Here is a 17,178-nt window from a genome sequence, read left to right on the forward strand (position 1 = left end):
TGTTATAATAGCGCTAGTCTGTGTTTGACCAGAAGTGTTATTTAACACAAACGTGCTAAAAGAAAAAGAAAGACAAAGAAGGCAAAAGCGCTTAGACAGGGTCAATAGCGCCAAAACAGGGTCAAAAGCGCTCAAACCATGTCAATAGCGCTAAACTTGATACAATAACGCTATTGTAAGATCGATAGCGCTAGAATAACAAGTATCAATAGTGTTATAATGTGACCAATAGCGCTAAAGCACAACACGTGTGACAATTTCAACATTCAAACATGTTATTGGTTAAAAAAAAATGATCTCTTGGGTGTTTGGATTCACGTCGGGTCCACCAAATGATGCTCTGCAAAATGGACAAGGTTAGCAAATGGCAAACAACACAAGACACAAGAAATCGTTAGTGTTATTTAACCAAAAACTAATCTAAACAGGCATATCAAAAGAGATACTAAGAACATGAAAGAATATTTAACTAAAAAATCAAATATAATGAGGCATCTCCAAATGCCTCCTAACATGGTCTTGGCTCCTTCTTCTTTGTTCCTCTCCTCTCCAAGTTCCAAAATAGTGTAGCTCTCAGCAGCTTTTTACACTATGGATGCTTATGGAGGATTGAGATTTGAGTATTTGCTCCAAATGTAAAATGAAAAGCTAAAATACTAGATGCTATTAAAAATGATTGATTTTAACCAAAATAACAAGATATTAGATTGCTATGCTAAATGCTCTCTAAAAATGCCTATAGCTTAAATGCATACAAGTTTTCAGGATCTGGTTTATGAAGAAATGGGCTCTATTTATAGGAAAAATGGAGCAATGGATGGTTGAGATTGAGTAATCTCAACAAGGGTCAGGATTGAATTTTTTGAGATCCATGTGAGGGCTTTCAACCCGATCCCAGGATGACAAGTGTCAATGTGAGATAGGTTGAGAGGAGAGGGAATAAGCATTAAATGCTTGACATGACCTTGGGAGTTAAGGTCAAGGTTAGGTTGAGTGAATAAACATCTTTATTCAAAGAATAAAGCTTTTATCCAATGGATAAACTCTTGTGCAAAGGTAAAAGGGATAAACATGGTCAAAGCATTAAATGCTTAAGGAGACACATGAGTGCAAGTTGAAATAACCATAAATGGTTATGTAAGAGCCATAAATGGTCATGTAAGAGCCATTAGTGGTCTTGGAAGACTTTAGAGGTTAAATTGTTGAACACACAAAGCATTAAATGATTTTCAAAGACTTTGAAGTCTTTGAGAAGTGACTCCAAGTTGCTTAGGAATGTGACAATAATTAGGGGATGGATTAGGCTAATTAGGAAGGGGTTAGAGGAATCTAGAAGGGGATTAGATTTGCAAGTGGATTTGGTGGGTGAAGGAAAATAGGATTTTTAATTAAAATAAATTAATTTATTTCAATAAATGTGTGCAAGTTGCATTTGTAGGAAAATGCAAGTGGGGGGGATAATGATTTAAATAAATGTTTAATTTAATTTATTTAAAAGAGGAATAGGGGGATTTAATTAAATAAATAGATTTTATTCATTTAATTGATTGGAATTTTGATTTAATGAATTAATTAAAATAAATTGAATAATTTATTTAATTAATAGAAGAATGTTTGGAGATGAATTAATTAAATATTAATTTAATTAACTGATGGCTAGTGGATTTTTAATCAAATAAATAGCAAATATTCATTTAATTAAACTGGACAGATTAATGGAAAATTAGAAAATGCACAAGATTAATTTAAATTCAAAAAATAGGGTAATTTTAATTAACCACCTAATTTTAAATTTTCATTTAGAAATTAGATCCAACATTTCAATTTGAATTGGAATTGGAATTAACAACAAATTTGAAGAGAGAAATTCAAAATTTAAACAACCCACAAGCTCAATTTTAATTTTTTTTTTAAATTAGGGTTTTTGCAATTAACCACTTAATTTTAAAATTTAAATGTGAAATTTGACTTGCAAGTGAAAATTTGAATTTTGAAATTGAATAACACTCAAATCTGAAATAATTAACCCAAATTATGCAATTCACAAGCTCAATTTTTAAAATCAAAATTAGGGTTTTAATGAAATTAACTTCTAAATTTTTCAAATTTGTAAGGAAATCAAACTTGTAAATGAAATTTGAATTTGAAATTGCATACACACTCAAATCTGATAACAAAAATCAGAAGTAAACATAGGACATGTCGGGTTCACCAAAAATGTAAAGGGATTTGATTTGGCAATTTACAACATAGAAGGAGAAATCACTAAATCAATTTTCTCTTTGAAGCAAGGATTTCCTTTACATTCAAAAGAGAGGAGGAATCCACTAGATTCAATCACAAATCAAATAAGGACAAAATACTAAGTGGATTGATGGACTATGATGTGTTTCTCCCTCTTTTGTAAGTTGAAATGCTGATTTAGGGTAAAGTGTTGAAATTGAAGACAAAACTGAGAAAATACTGACCTATAGGTTTGTGATTTTGTTGTGTACATGGATCTAAGTAATATAAGCTGATTTGGATCTGCCTTGCAAAAATGCCCCAAAAAAGCAAGGATTGTGGACCTGCCTCTTGGTCCTCCGAATTTTCCACGTGTAAAAAAGCATTGTCCTGTCTCTGTGTCTGAAGCTTATTTCCATAAGTACAACTGCGTACATGTTTCCTACACACAGAAAGAAAGGGAAATAAGTTGGGAATAGTGGCCTACCTTCAGTCAAAACTTGGTTTTAGAATTGACCATGAAATTGAGATAAATGTAATTGAAATGATTGAAATAAAATGTTTTCCTTTTGAGGGAGATGCTGAATTATGACTGAAAGTGAAATGATTATACCTCCTTATGAAGTTTTGTTTGCCTCCATATGGAATTAGGGTTTCATGAAATAGTATGTAGTTCTCCACTTCAATTTTTGATCCTTGACTTTATTGCTGCTCCAAGGCTTGAAGGAATATTGAAAAATGCTCAATTTCTCTTGAATGCTTCTTGATTTTTCATGAGATGTGTGTATTCCCAAATGAGAGGGGAAATCCTCTTTATATACTTGCCTGTCAGGTTAATCGACTAATTTTGCAACATGAGATGAAACAAAGGGGAAAATCCCTCTCAAATTTAAAATGGGAAAAAGGGTTTTGAGGGGCCCCATTTTAGGGAGGACCAGGGCACCATGCCTTGGTCCTTCCCTATTTTAGGTCAGGATAAAGGTGTATGATATAGGTAAAATCAAAGTTTTTGGCATTTGTGGTGCGTAAGAGCATTATCAAGTATTCAATCAGGCCAAGGGGTACAAACACTAAGGCGAAGACCCAAATGCGGTCAAAAATTGCAAGGAGTGCAATTTTAGGATGCTACAACTAGTTACCTCACTACCTCTATATGGATATCTGATGCCTTCATAGTGTGTGAGGAATATGCAAGATGCATGATTCACATAGATTTTTAATGGTGATTCCCTATGAAGTAATGAAATCATAAAATGCACAAACTATAACTAAATAAAAGATTAATTTAATGATTGGTTGAGCTAAATTTTCCAAAGTGATGATTATTTATGGGTAAAAAAGTCAAGTTGATAGAGGGGATGCAATGAAAGAAAAACATTGAACTATGATCCAAACATAATGATGCATCAAATGAAAGTATTTTAGATAAAGTATACTTAGTTATCCATAATCAAACTGCACATATTCATATATCTAAAATTTGAATCATTACAATATTGCAATTGTATTAAAATGCTATCATGTTTTTAAACAAAATTTACATTCGCAATACTATGTGTGTTGACGGGAATTTCAAAATATTTAGAAATACCCTAAACATGTTTTACGATTTTGGAGACATTACATATACAACAAACTTTGTCATGGTACCTTCAAAGATTTGGTAACTTTCATTGCCTATCTGCAACTAATCTTCATTGATTGAAACCTTGGAAGACTCTAACTTTGCTTTTGTGTTGAGATTATTTTTGACTCCCTCAAAATGAGTTTTAGAACATAAAATATACCTTTGGGACCAAAACCCTAGTATGTGGCACTCTAGCACCCACACAATATACATTTGGGAAGGATTCCAACTTAAAATAGATACTTCATATTGATGGAGGGTGTCCTCATTTACTTCTGGTAGTTGTCCAAGTTAGCACCATTAATGAGAGTTAGTGGATTAGGTGGAGGAGGAGCATACCAACAAGATGAAACTATATTCAATATAACCACCCACACTTTATCAGATTCTTGAAGGATGAATCATTAAAGTTCTTGAAATCCAGACAAAGAAAAATGGAAACCGTTAGAGTATCTAGGAACTAGCTACCCACCCGACCATTGCAATTGTAAGAGAAGCAAGGAAACTCATGACATCTCAAAAACATTTATAGTCTTGGACTATTATACATTCGGCCTCAAGCCTCCCTCAAAAAGAATACCCACCAGGAAAGGAAGATAGCACATCCACCTCTAATACCATTTTTGTTGGCATTTGGAGGAATTGATTATGTGTTGCATTGATGTTTTTTCATTGATGTCAACACTAGTTGTTTTGCTGTCTATCGGCTTTTGGTAGAGTGGTTGGACTTTGGTGATGATCAGGAGATTTGTCTCTGGTATATTCTAATTGGTGGAATTGGTTTGGTTTGGTTATTCATGTGTTTCTGATGTGTATCACATTCAGTTGGTTCAGGATTTGATGATTTGGATTCTATCATTTGTTTTAGTAATCCCTTTGGTCACTCGTAAGGGTTTTACCGACAACACTTTGATGAAGACCTTTTGATGAATCCGATAAGTGGTGTTGGTGCGGCTTTTAGAAGGTTATCAGGATGCTGATGGTTATCATGTTTGTGTTCCATTTGATCGGTGGTGTTTCATTTGGCTTATGGTGACCTATTATAGGTTTGGTGTTATTCTGCTAGGCTATGGACCAGTTTGTGTAACATGTTGGTTGATGCTCCCGATGCATCACTAGTCTTTTTTTGTTTGGTTTATGTTGTTTTAGTCTTAGGAAGACTTGGTTTATCATTTGTTTACAGGTTTATCTAATGGATCTATTGTATTATCTTTTAGGTGGCTGACCTAATTGTTTAGGTCTCGGGTTGGTATAAATATGATGTAAGATCTCTTTGTAGATCGTGGTATGGTATGCGGCATTATCTATGTGCAAATAATGTTGTAATCATATGCAGAGGTTTTGGTTGATCATAGGTGATCGGATTGGGTTTGTAAAAGAGGTTTAAGACCTTTGGTATTGAGCTTAACTGGAACTGTACTCAGGTGTAGGAGATGTTATTCTTGCAGTTCACTCATCTTTCTGGATTGTAGTCTAGAGTTATTTGTAGTTAGTGAGGCTCCTTTTGTGATGAGTAGGGTGCTCTAGGAAGTGTGCCTTCCTGCATGTGCAAGCCCCTCTTATTGTAATCACATACTTACTGCAAAAGTATTATCTAACTGTGGGTAGGCTTCCCACCATGGTTTCCCTTTACCAGGTTTTCCACGTAAAAATATTGGTGTTATGTGTTATGGATGGTTGGTTAATTATTTTGTGATTTATGTTTATGCTTAACTGTTACATCTGCTATTCCGGTATTTGGTTTATGCATTTTGGTAGAAGTTTTTGTGAGCCTAATGTTTTATAATCTGTTGACAACTAATTCACCCCCCCTCTTAGTTATCCACCAGTTATCCTAACAATTGGTATCAGAGATTGGTATTCTTTTGCAAAAGCTTAACCACTTGAGGTAGATCCTATGGCAACTAATAATTCAACTGCATCTATTTTCCAGAGAGAAACCCCTAAGCTTGATTCGACAAATTACAGAGTATGGAAGATTCAGATGGAAATTGATTTGAGATGTATTGGGAAAGAAATTTAGGAGATCATGGAGAAACACTATACTCTTCATAATCCAACATCTGGCAATCCTCCTCTGGCAAGTCTAGACAAGGATATTGAAAATGATTGTAGAGCTAGAGAAGCACTCTTGAGTGCACTTTTTGATCAGCAGATTATGGGATTAACTGACCAATCCAATGCGAAGGCTATATGGGATAATTTGGAAGCTTTGAATGAAGGTGACCCTACTGTTAAAATTGCTAAACTTGATGGTTACCGGGTAAGGTATGAGAACCTAAAGATGGAAGAAGATGAAAGGATTATTGCTTTCATGGAAAGAGTTAATGAAATTGTTATGGGAATTCAATGTTGTGGTGGATCTCTAAGCAAAGATGAGATTGTTTCTAAAGTTTTGAGAGCTTTGCCACTGACTTACAAGATGAAGGCTACTGCAATTAATGAGTTAAGAACAATGGCTAACACTTCTGTTAACTGGGATACTTTGGTTGGAAAATTGTCTTCTTTTGAGCTTGAAGAATTTGGTCCTCAAGGAGCTGCAAAGACTGAATCTTCTTTTCGTGTACCTACATCATCAACTAGCAAGAGTGATTGGAAAGCTTTATATACAAAGGAACTGGATGAAATGAAGAAAGAAGATGAATATTTTGAGCAACTTGAAGCCCTATTTGCTAGAAGAGTACATATAGGTCCTGCTTGAAGTAAGTATGAAGGAAAATTACCTTTTAAATGTTTTGCATGTAACAAGATAGGTCATTTTGCATCTAGATGTCCTGAGAGGAATTCAATATTTGAAGAGAGAGCTAGAAGATCTTTTAGGCCTAACCATGATTATTAGAACAAGCATAAATACATGAGAAACAAAGACAAATCATGTTACTATGCAAATGAGGAAGGTGTAACTGATTTTGATGATGAATCAACATAAGATTCAACTAGTGGATCCGGTAGTGGTAAGGAATGGGTATTATTGGCTATTAAGAAGGATGCTCTGGTACATGTTATTCAGAATGAGGAAAAGACCCTTGCTACTAAAATTGAAGACAAGGATGAATGGGTAATAGACAGTGGTTGTTCACATCATATGACTGGAGATAAAAGGAAGTTTTTATCTTTGCAAGAATTTGATGGTGGACTGGTTAGATTTGGAGATGACAAAGCATGCATGATCAGAGGAAGAGGAACTATATCATTGGATGGTAATCATAATACTGATAATGTTTATTATGTTGAAGGCTTAAGCCATAATATTTTGAGTTTAGGACAGTTGGTGGATAAGGGATTTCAATTATAGTTCAAGGATGAAAATGTAAAATCATTAACAGATCAGGTTTGGAGATTGCAACCGGTACATAGACTAAAGGTAACATCTCTCATTTGAACTCTGGTGAGAAGACATGTTTGATTTCACAAATTAATGAGAGTTGGCTATGGCATAAGAGTTTGTGTAATGTGAATTTTTATTGCATTATAAAGATCAATTCAACTAAGGCTACTAGAGATATACCTAGGTATTGTGAAGCCCTATAATATAGTATGTAAGGAATGTCAATTGGGAAAGAAGGTCAAAACTTATTTTAAGAGTATACAAGATAAATCTAATGATGTTCTTGATCTTATTCATACTGATTTATGTGGTCCTACTAGAATTAAGAGTTTTTAGGGTGATAGATATATTATGCTATTCATTGATGACTATTCTAGAATGATGTGGGTTACTTTTCTAAGGGAGAAATCCGAGGCTTTTGAAAAGTTCAAGATCTTTAAAGCTAAAGTTGAGACAAAGACAGGGTTGAAGATTAAATGATTAAGGCTAGATCAGGGTGGTGAATTCACATCTGGTGAATTTAACAGTTATTGTGAGAAGCATGGGATAAGAAGATAGTTGTCTACCCCCCAGACACCTCAACAAAATGGTGTTGTGGAAAGAAAGAATAGAACTATCCTAGATGCGGCTAGAACTATGATGATGGAAGCTAATCTACCTCATATCTATTGGAGAGAAGTTGTGAGCATGGCGGTGTACACATTCATCAGAGTTCATATCAAATGAGACATCAGTAAGACACCTTATGAGTTATGGTTTGGTCATACACCTTCAGTTAAGTATTTCAGAATCTTTGGTAGTAAATGCTATATCAAAAGAGATGATTCCATTGGAAATTTTGATCCTGGATGTGATGAAGGGATATTTCTTGGTTATTCTAATGAAAGCAAAGCATATAGATGTTATAACAAGAGATTGTAGATAATTGTGGAGACCGCTAATGTCAATGTGGATGAGTTGTACAAAGATCAAATTAGAACTTATGATAGAGAAACAGAAGTGGAGATGATCATAACTGAACTGGTAGCACCTGTAGCGGAACAAAATGTTGAACCAGTTACTCCGACAGTATTAGAAAATTCAACAGTAACTAAAGATGACAGCAGGGAAATAGAAAGTCAGAAGACTCCTCGGTATGTAAGGTTGAATCATTCAGAAGATCAAATCATTGGAGACAAGAACAAAGGAGTGCTGACAAGAAGAAGGTTGGCAACTGATGAGGTATGTTTAATTTCTCAATTTGAACCGACATCAGTTATTGAAGCTTGTTAAGGTGAATGTTGGATGAAAGCTATGGAAGAGGAATTAGATCGGATTGAAAAGAACAAGACATGGACTTTAGTTCCCTAGCCTAAAAATAAGAATGTTATTGGAACTAAATGGGTTTTTAGAAATAAATTGAATGAGGATGGACAACTTGTGAGGAATAAGGCTAGATTGGTATGTAAAGGATATTCTCAAAAGGAAGGAATTTATCATGTTAGAGTTATTTTTTATTAGCTAATAATTATTTATTTAATTATTAGTCTATTATACTCTATGCTTAAGCTAAACTTAGGAATCTTATAATTCCTTAGGGTTTTTCTACTTTAGGGTTTCGAATATCCTCTTATAAGGATTCTCTCTTTGTATTTTCATAACAACTGTAATTATTGAGTTGCATTCTTGTTGCACAATCAATATGACTCCTCTTTTCTGGATCTCTAAATTTTGGCCTCCGTAGCTTTTTTGCTTCTCTCCTTATGTGATAGGTTTGCATGCAGGTGATCTTTGGGAGCTGTAGAGTTGATTTTTCCTCAACTCCAATATGGTATTAGAGCTCCAGATCTGCATGCTCCTGTTCTCTTCATGAGAGAATTTGGGCCTTGTTCTTCAGATCTATGTATCCGAAGGGGCATCTGGGCCATGATTTTTTCATTGGCATGCTTTACGAGGCACAAAAATCCATATGGCTATACCTGCAAATGGGTCAAAAAAATTTCGTCAAAATAAAATAATATATATATATATATAAACCCTCTTTATGCCTTTAAAGAGGGGTTTTTTTTCTTTTGGACGTTCATACAGAAGCACTTTTAAAAAAACTTTATATCACCGAAAAACTCTTTTCAATCTCTCTTCAGATTTGGAGGTTTGATCTTCTGATTTTTTCTTTTTTGATGGTGTTTTTTGCTGTCAAAGCCAGAGGTTCCTTTTTGCACTCCCGGAGACATAACTTGAGCATTCGAAGTCCATTTTTTGAAAACTTTATATCGTTGGAAATATTGTTCTATGTTCTTTCCATTCATATGAGTTTTCTTTCTAGATTATACTCCAGGTATATTTTATTTATTTTTTTCTTTTTAGCACTCTGGTGAATATCTTGGATGTTTTAGGTCCTGGGATCTCTTTCTTTGAGTAGGATGTCTCGTCTTTGGCTTTTTGTTTCTAGTCTTCTGTCTCTTCTTATCATTGTAGCATTTTATTTATGCAAACACACTGAGATAAAATGCCACCATGGATTGTATACTTGGGATCTTGCACCTTTTGTGCCTTATTGTACATGCACTACTTAAAAAGTGCCATGGGGGGGTTGATGTTTGCCTTTGTTTGCCATCTACCTTTATCACGTGAGTGTTCCTTCCACGACATTAGCCTCATGATGTGTGTCAAGTGAGTGTTCCTTCCATGACACTATGCACTTTCTCTACACCTTAGATATTCCTGGTTCTTCATCATGCAGTTGTTGTTGGTCGTTCTTTTCAGTGTACCTCTCCCTTTTCAGCATTATGGGGTGGTTTGTCCTGTTGGTTCTAATGCTTCCTTGGTTCGATTGATCAGCTCTTTAGGCTTTGGTGTTTCATGCCATTTGTATCTTCGAATTCAGTTGTTTGCCTTTGTTTGCAATCTGATTCAAGTAGTGTCATTTGAAGGCACTCATGTAGATTATAGTCTTCTCTACTTGGTCATGTTCTATTTCAGTGGAGGTTCTTCAGATCAACAGTTACTCTTCAACAATGTTTGCAACTATTTCATGCTTCAGTGGTGTTCTTCATGCTTTTTGGTTCCTATCTTCTGGAACACTCTTGTTTGGAGGCTTCTTAGTCCTTCACTTGAACTTTCATCTCTACTTGGAGAGGAGTTTTGTTCCCATAGGTTTTTCTCCTTTTTCTCCACTTTACAGAGATTTTATTGTACTTGGGTACCTCATTAGGCCTAGTTATCGGGACCCATTGATGCTTTCTCGCATTTTCAATGTGCTTTTTTAGTCCTTAGTTGTTTTTTAGCTACTCCCTAAGTTCATCTTAAGGGGGGGTGTTAGAGTTATCTTTTATTAGCTAATAATTATTTATTTAATTATTAGTCTATTAGACTCTATGCTTAAGCTAAACTTAGGAATCTTATAATTCTTTAGGGTTTTTCTCCTTTAGGGTTTCGAGTATCCTCTTATAAGGATTATCTCTTTGTATTTTCATAACAATTGTAATTATTGAGTTGCATTCTTGTTGCACAATCAATATTACTCCTCTTTTTTGGATCTTTGAATTCTGGCCTCCATAGCTTTTTTGCTTCTCTCCTTCTATGACAGGTTTGCATGCAAGTGATTGTTGGGAGTTGTAGAGTTGATTTTTCCTCAACTCCAATAGATTATGATTAGACTTTTTCTCCAGTAGCTAATAGTGAATCTGTGAGATTATTTCTTGCATATGCTGCCCATAAGAAATACAAGGTTTATCAGATGGATGATAAATGTGCATTCTTGAATGGAGATCTTGAAGAGGAAGTTTATATTGAGCAACCTGATGGTTTTTCACTTTCAGATGATAAAAATATGGTTTACAGGTTAACAAAAGCGTTATATGGATTGAAACAAGCCCCCTAGAGCTTGGTATGCTAGATTGGACAAGTATCTTTTGAATCTTGGTTTCACTAAAGGTAATGCTGACAGTAACTTATATTATAAGGTCACTAATGATGACATATTGATTGTTGAAGTATTTGTTGATGATATCATTTTTGGAGGTGAGGATAAGTTATGTATGGAATTCTCTAAAAATATGAAGAATGAATTTGAGATGTCTATGATTGGGGAGATGAAAATTTTCTTCAGTTTGTAGATTACTCAGAATGATAAAGTTATTTTCATCTGTCAAACTAAGTATGCTGGAGATTTTTTGAAGAAATTTGGTATGGAAAATTCTAAACCGGTTGGTAACTGTATGGTTACAAGTGAGAAATTGACAAAGAAAGATGTATCAGCTCTGGTAAATCCTACAATGTATAAATTTATGATTGGAGGTTTGTTATATCTGACTCAAACTAGACCGGATATAATGAATGCTATTTTTATTGTATCAAGATATCAGAGTGATCCTAGAGAGAATCATGAGTGCGGTGAAAAGGATTTTTCAGGTATTTACAAGGAACAACTAAGTATGGTTTGTGGTATCCTAAAGATGATGGCTTTACACTATGTTCATATACAGATGCTAACTGGGTAGAAGATGTTGATGATCAGAAGAGAACATCAGGTGGAGCTTTCTTTCTTGGAAAGAAACTTGTTTCATGGATCAATAAGAAGCAGTCATGTACTTCTTTATCTATTGCTAAAGCTAAGTATGTTGTTGCTGCTACTAACTGTACACAAGTTTTATGGATGAAGCAAATGTTGAAGGATATAAGGGTTGATTGCAATGAACCGGTAGTTGTTCATTGTGATAACTCTGTTGTTATTGATATATCAAAGAATCTGGTATTTCATTCTAAGACTAAGCATATTTCTATCAAGTATAATTTTCTGAAGGAGAAGGTGAAGCAGATGAAGTCAGACTGGTTTATTTGAACATAAAAGAGAAGATTGCAAATATTTTAACTCAACATTTTCCTAAGGAATCATTTGAGTACTTCAAAGACAGTCTGGGAGTTTCTGCCCCTTCGATAGAGACTTGAGTGATGCTGATTGGCATCAGTCTGGTATGCATTTATCAATGCTATCATTCATTCCAGATTGATGTGTTGATGCTACTACTTAGGGGGAGTAGTCAGTTGTGTGGTTCAGAGGTTTTATGATTTTTTTAATGTTTATGTCAGATTTATGGCATTGATGTCAAAGGGGGAGATATATTCTCAGGGGGATTTTGGTTTTTGGTTCAAAACTTCATTGTCATATCATCTTTGGAGAGTTTGTTGGATGTCCTCCATTGGGGGAGACTTGTTTGGCATTTTCTTGGCACTTGGATGTTTTTCACATCTAGTGTTGCCATTAATGCCAAAGGGGAAGATTATTGGCATTTGGAGGAATTGATTATGTGTTGAGTTGATGTTTTGTCATTAATGTCAACACTAGTTGTTTTGTTGTCTACCGGCTTCTGGTAGAGTGGTTGGACTTTGATGATGATCAGGAAATTTGTCTTTGGTATATTCCAATTGGTGGAATTGGTTTGGTTTGGTTATTCATGTGATCTTGATGCATATCACATTTAGTTGGTTCAGGATTTGATGATCGTGATACTATCATTTGTTCTAGTAATCCCTTTGGTCACTAGTAAGGGTTTTATCAGCAACGCTTTGATGAAGATCTTTTGATGAATCTGATAAGTGGTGTTGGTGCGGCTTCTAGAAGCTTATCAGGATGTTGATGATTATCATGTTTGTGTTCCAATTGATAGGTAGTGTTTCATTTGGCTTATGGTGACCTATTGTAGGTGTGGTGTTATTTTCCTAGGTTATGGATTGGTTTGTGTAACGTGTTGGTTGATGCTCCCGATGCATCACTGGTTGGATTTATTGTTTGGTTTATGTTGTTTCGGTCTTAGGCCGACTTGGTTTATCAATAGTTTGCGGGTTTATCTAACAGATCTATTGTATTATCTTTTAGGTGGCTGACCTAATTGTTTAGGTCCTAGGTTGGTAAAAATATGATGTAAGATTTCTTTGTAGATCGTGGTATGGTATGTGGTATTATCTGTGTGCGAATAATGTTATAATCATATGCAAAGGTTTTGGTCGATCATAGGTGACTGGATTGGGTTTGTAAAAGAGGTTTAAGACCTTTGATATTGAGCTTAACCAGAACTGTACTCAGGCATAGGAGATTCTATTCTTGCAGTTCACTCTTTGGATTGTAGTCTAGATTTCTTTGTAGTCACTGAGGATCCTTTTGTGATGAGAAATGTGCTCTAGGCAGTCTGTCTTCCTGCATGTCCAGGCCCCTCCTATTGAAATCACATACTTTTCGTAGAAGTATTATCTGACTGTGGGTAGGCTTCCCATCGTGGTTTTTCCCTTTATCGGGTTTTCCATGTACAAATCTTGGTGTTATGTGTTATAGATGGTTGATTAATTGTTCTATGATTTATGTTTATTCTTAATTGTTACATCTTCTATTCTGGTATTTGGTTTATCCATTCCAATAGAAGGTTTTGTGAGCTGAATGTTTTATAATTTGTTGACAACTGGTTCAGCCCCCCCTCTCAGTTGTCCATCGGTTATCCTAATAATTTTAACATACATCTATCAGTAATTAGACCATCATTGAATAACATGTTGATTGGGCCTCAAGAGAAGCACATCCATCACTATTGCTCAACAAGGTACTCCTTTATTGGGTATCATGGATCAACCCTATGACCTCTTGTGGAGGAAGAAGGGAAGGCAAAATCTAAAATTTTGACCCCTAAATGATGATGTTAACATGATGTAATGGTTTTGTCATCTTGGAAGAGAAATAATTGTGATGGATGATTCCACCATTACATCAACAAGGGGGGATGATGTTCACATGATGGTAGTAAAGGAAAGATAGAAATCTGAGGAATTAGGGATGAAAGAGAAGGTAGGAAGGTAGAAAAAAGCCCTAAAGTCTAAAAGGCATAAGAATTAAAAAAAGTCAAAGAAAGATGTCAAGGATAAGGGAAATAGGTAGAAGGACTTGGGGCATCCAAATTTTAGGGATTGGAGGAAATGGTAGATTGGTAAGGAGGGATGTGAAAATTTGAAACATAAAAAAGCCCATACTTAGACTAGTTTTGACTTTAGACTTCAACGATCAAGAATATCACAAAAAGGAGCCAAAGAAGGTAAGAGAATAAGGGAATCATCAATAATTTTAAATTCCAAAAAGGAAACATTTAACAAGATTACACTTTGGAATTTGGGGATTATGAATGTAGGGAAATGTGTACCAAGGTAGGGGTGCAAAGGAAATGCTAAAACTCCAAACTATGACACACGTAGGCACTTTTCAAGTAATGGACAGTAGGGTTTGAACCATCGAAGGAAGATGGGAAAGCATGATGTGAAGAGAACTTTCAAATATCAAAAGCTATGAAGGGATGAAGAACTTAAGAGGTCTAAAATGATAATTATGTCAACATGGTATCATTAGTGGAAAAAGATGGAGGAAAAGATGATGCTACCATGACATCATCGTCAAGGATTGGGGGTTAGAAAGTGAGGAAAGTGTGTTTAGAAAGACATGGGAGAAAAGGATTTGTTGACAAGCTGATAGTATTTTGAAGGAACGCTTAGCCACTTTTTAAAAATATTTGAGGCATGGACTCAAGACCAATATGCAAGACATGACAACATGGACTTTCTCAAAACTCCAACAACCTAATGAACATAACAAAACTTTTTTTTGGTTTTTCAACTTGGTTATTTGATTAATGACTGAAAGGGAGATTAAGGAAAAAATATAGAGACATACAAACTAAGAATGATAAAACCATTTAGAATTTCTTAGATCAGTTATTAACTTGGCCCAAATACCACTAAGGCACACATAAATGAAGGGACTCGGAAAAAATGACATGACAAAATTGAGTCCTAATATAAGTCATTTTAGTCATCTGATTGATTCACTAAGTATTTTTTTTTGACTTGGATCACCCTTACACAAATATTATTATAGCTAAACACTTCATGGAATCAATCTTCAAGATTCAAGATATATCAATCTCCATTGTTAGTGACCATGATCCTTCTTTCACTTATAGATTTTGGAAAGAATTATTTAAGCCACAAGACATTGAATTGAACCTATCATCCTTAAATTGATGGCTAAACTTAGGTTTTAAACAAATGCATTTAGAATTACTTGCCTAAATTTATGTATGAGTAATAGGTGAAATATGGAAAGTCATTTCCTCTCATCAAGTAGTGATATAATACCACTTGTCATATTGCCTTTGAGATGACCATATATGAGGCCTTCTATAGTCATATACCAACTTCATTAGCTACTTTTCCAAATGATATGAAATCCTTAAGGCCCCCACACACAATTTGATGTGGCATAGAATCACATGAAATCATAGGTGAGTTAGCATACATTTGTAGTTGATGAATGGGTGTTTTATCTCTCCATCTTTATAAGTAGGCATCCTTGCATGAAAATTGGGATCATATGTTGGTTCCAAAGCTTTACAAACCTTTCCATGTGGTGCAATGCATTGGTAAGGTAGTGTTCAACATTTACACTCCCAATCTCTTCAAAAGTCCACCTAGTTTTCTATGTGTCTCACCTTAATAAAGTGTTTGGAAATTCTACACGAGTCCCCAAAAAACCTATCCATAATGGATGAGAAGAGATCCATATTTTTATAACTAGAAGTTGTATTAAATAAACACATCAAGCAGCTATACACTCACTCCATTAAGGAAGTTTTCATTCAATTAAATAGTCTACAACTTAGAACATGCAAACCAAAAAAACATTCTCTCCAAGTTTCCTAATTTTAATTCAAGGAAAAAGTTGTTTGAAGGGGTTAAATTATTGTTACAAACTCACATTATATTATAAGTATTAGTTGTTAAAGTTAGTATTACATTAGGTGCATACGCTTTGTAAGTCACTTGTACGCTAAATTAAACTAAAAGTATATATCCCACATGCATGGGATCATAGTAGCCATCTTTAGTAAGAATTTTTACATTGTAATAGTAATTGGAGTGTATCCCATATTTAGAGGTTGCTCCCTTGAAGTTTCACTATAAAGATAATATAAAGTAGTTTAGTAGTTTATTGCTCTCTTTTCTTCATATATTTGTTTACATTGCCTTTATTTCTCTTGTAGGTTCCTTATGGACAATTTTTATAAGCACATTAGGGAATCCATTGTATTGCAATGGTTAGATTCTCGTTGGTCATACCCCTAATGGACTCACTTTACAACTTTGAGTGAATGATTAAAGATAACAAGTGCACAACAAACCTAGAATGATGATCTTGATAAATGTTGCTAGAATGCTCTCATAATGTGCTATCAAGAACCCTAACATACATTTTTTGATAATTCCTTTATGATTTTAAAAAAGAATAGGTGTTAGTCTTTAAACACAACAATTAAGTACACTCCCCTGTCTATTTCTATCATTGAAATTACCCACTCTATGCCCTCTCCCTCCACTGGCAAGAAGAAGTTTCTTACCCCCCCAAGGGCAAAGAGAAATCTCTGGTGAAGCACAAAAGAATTGTCATTGATGATGACTCTTCGTCGGATGATGCGGAGGAGGAAAACCCCTCTCCAAACATGGAAGAAAGGAGGAGATCCCAAAGACTTGCGTCTAAGGGATCCTCGGTGAAAAAGTGAAAACCTAACATGTCTATATGCTGAAGATTATATTGATGACAAGGAGGGGGAAGATATTAAGCATGTGGACACTTCTGGGCCCCTTATGGATACTAAAAATGATAAGCTAGAAGGGGAACCTATGGCCCCTATCAACCAAGTGGACCCGAAGGAGGTCATGAAAATGGTGGGCCTTGAGGATATGAGAACCTATGTGGTTAGTGCCCTTGCTAAGGATGCATCGAAGACGATCAAAATTAACAAGGAGGACAGAGTGGACCTAGAAGCAGAGATAGGGCACAATCTGGAGTAGAATAGGGAGGGCAGTGCTGCTGATACTAGATTCCCACAAGGGATCCCTACCATGGAGCAAATCTAGAGTATCAATACAGAGGTCAAGACGATCCTGAACCAGATTGAAAGCCTGGCGCCACTCCTCGATGTGACGA

The sequence above is a fragment of the Cryptomeria japonica genome, chromosome 4 (genome assembly GCF_030272615.1).
Source record: "Cryptomeria japonica chromosome 4, Sugi_1.0, whole genome shotgun sequence".
Taxonomy (NCBI): Eukaryota; Viridiplantae; Streptophyta; class Pinopsida; order Cupressales; family Cupressaceae; genus Cryptomeria; species Cryptomeria japonica.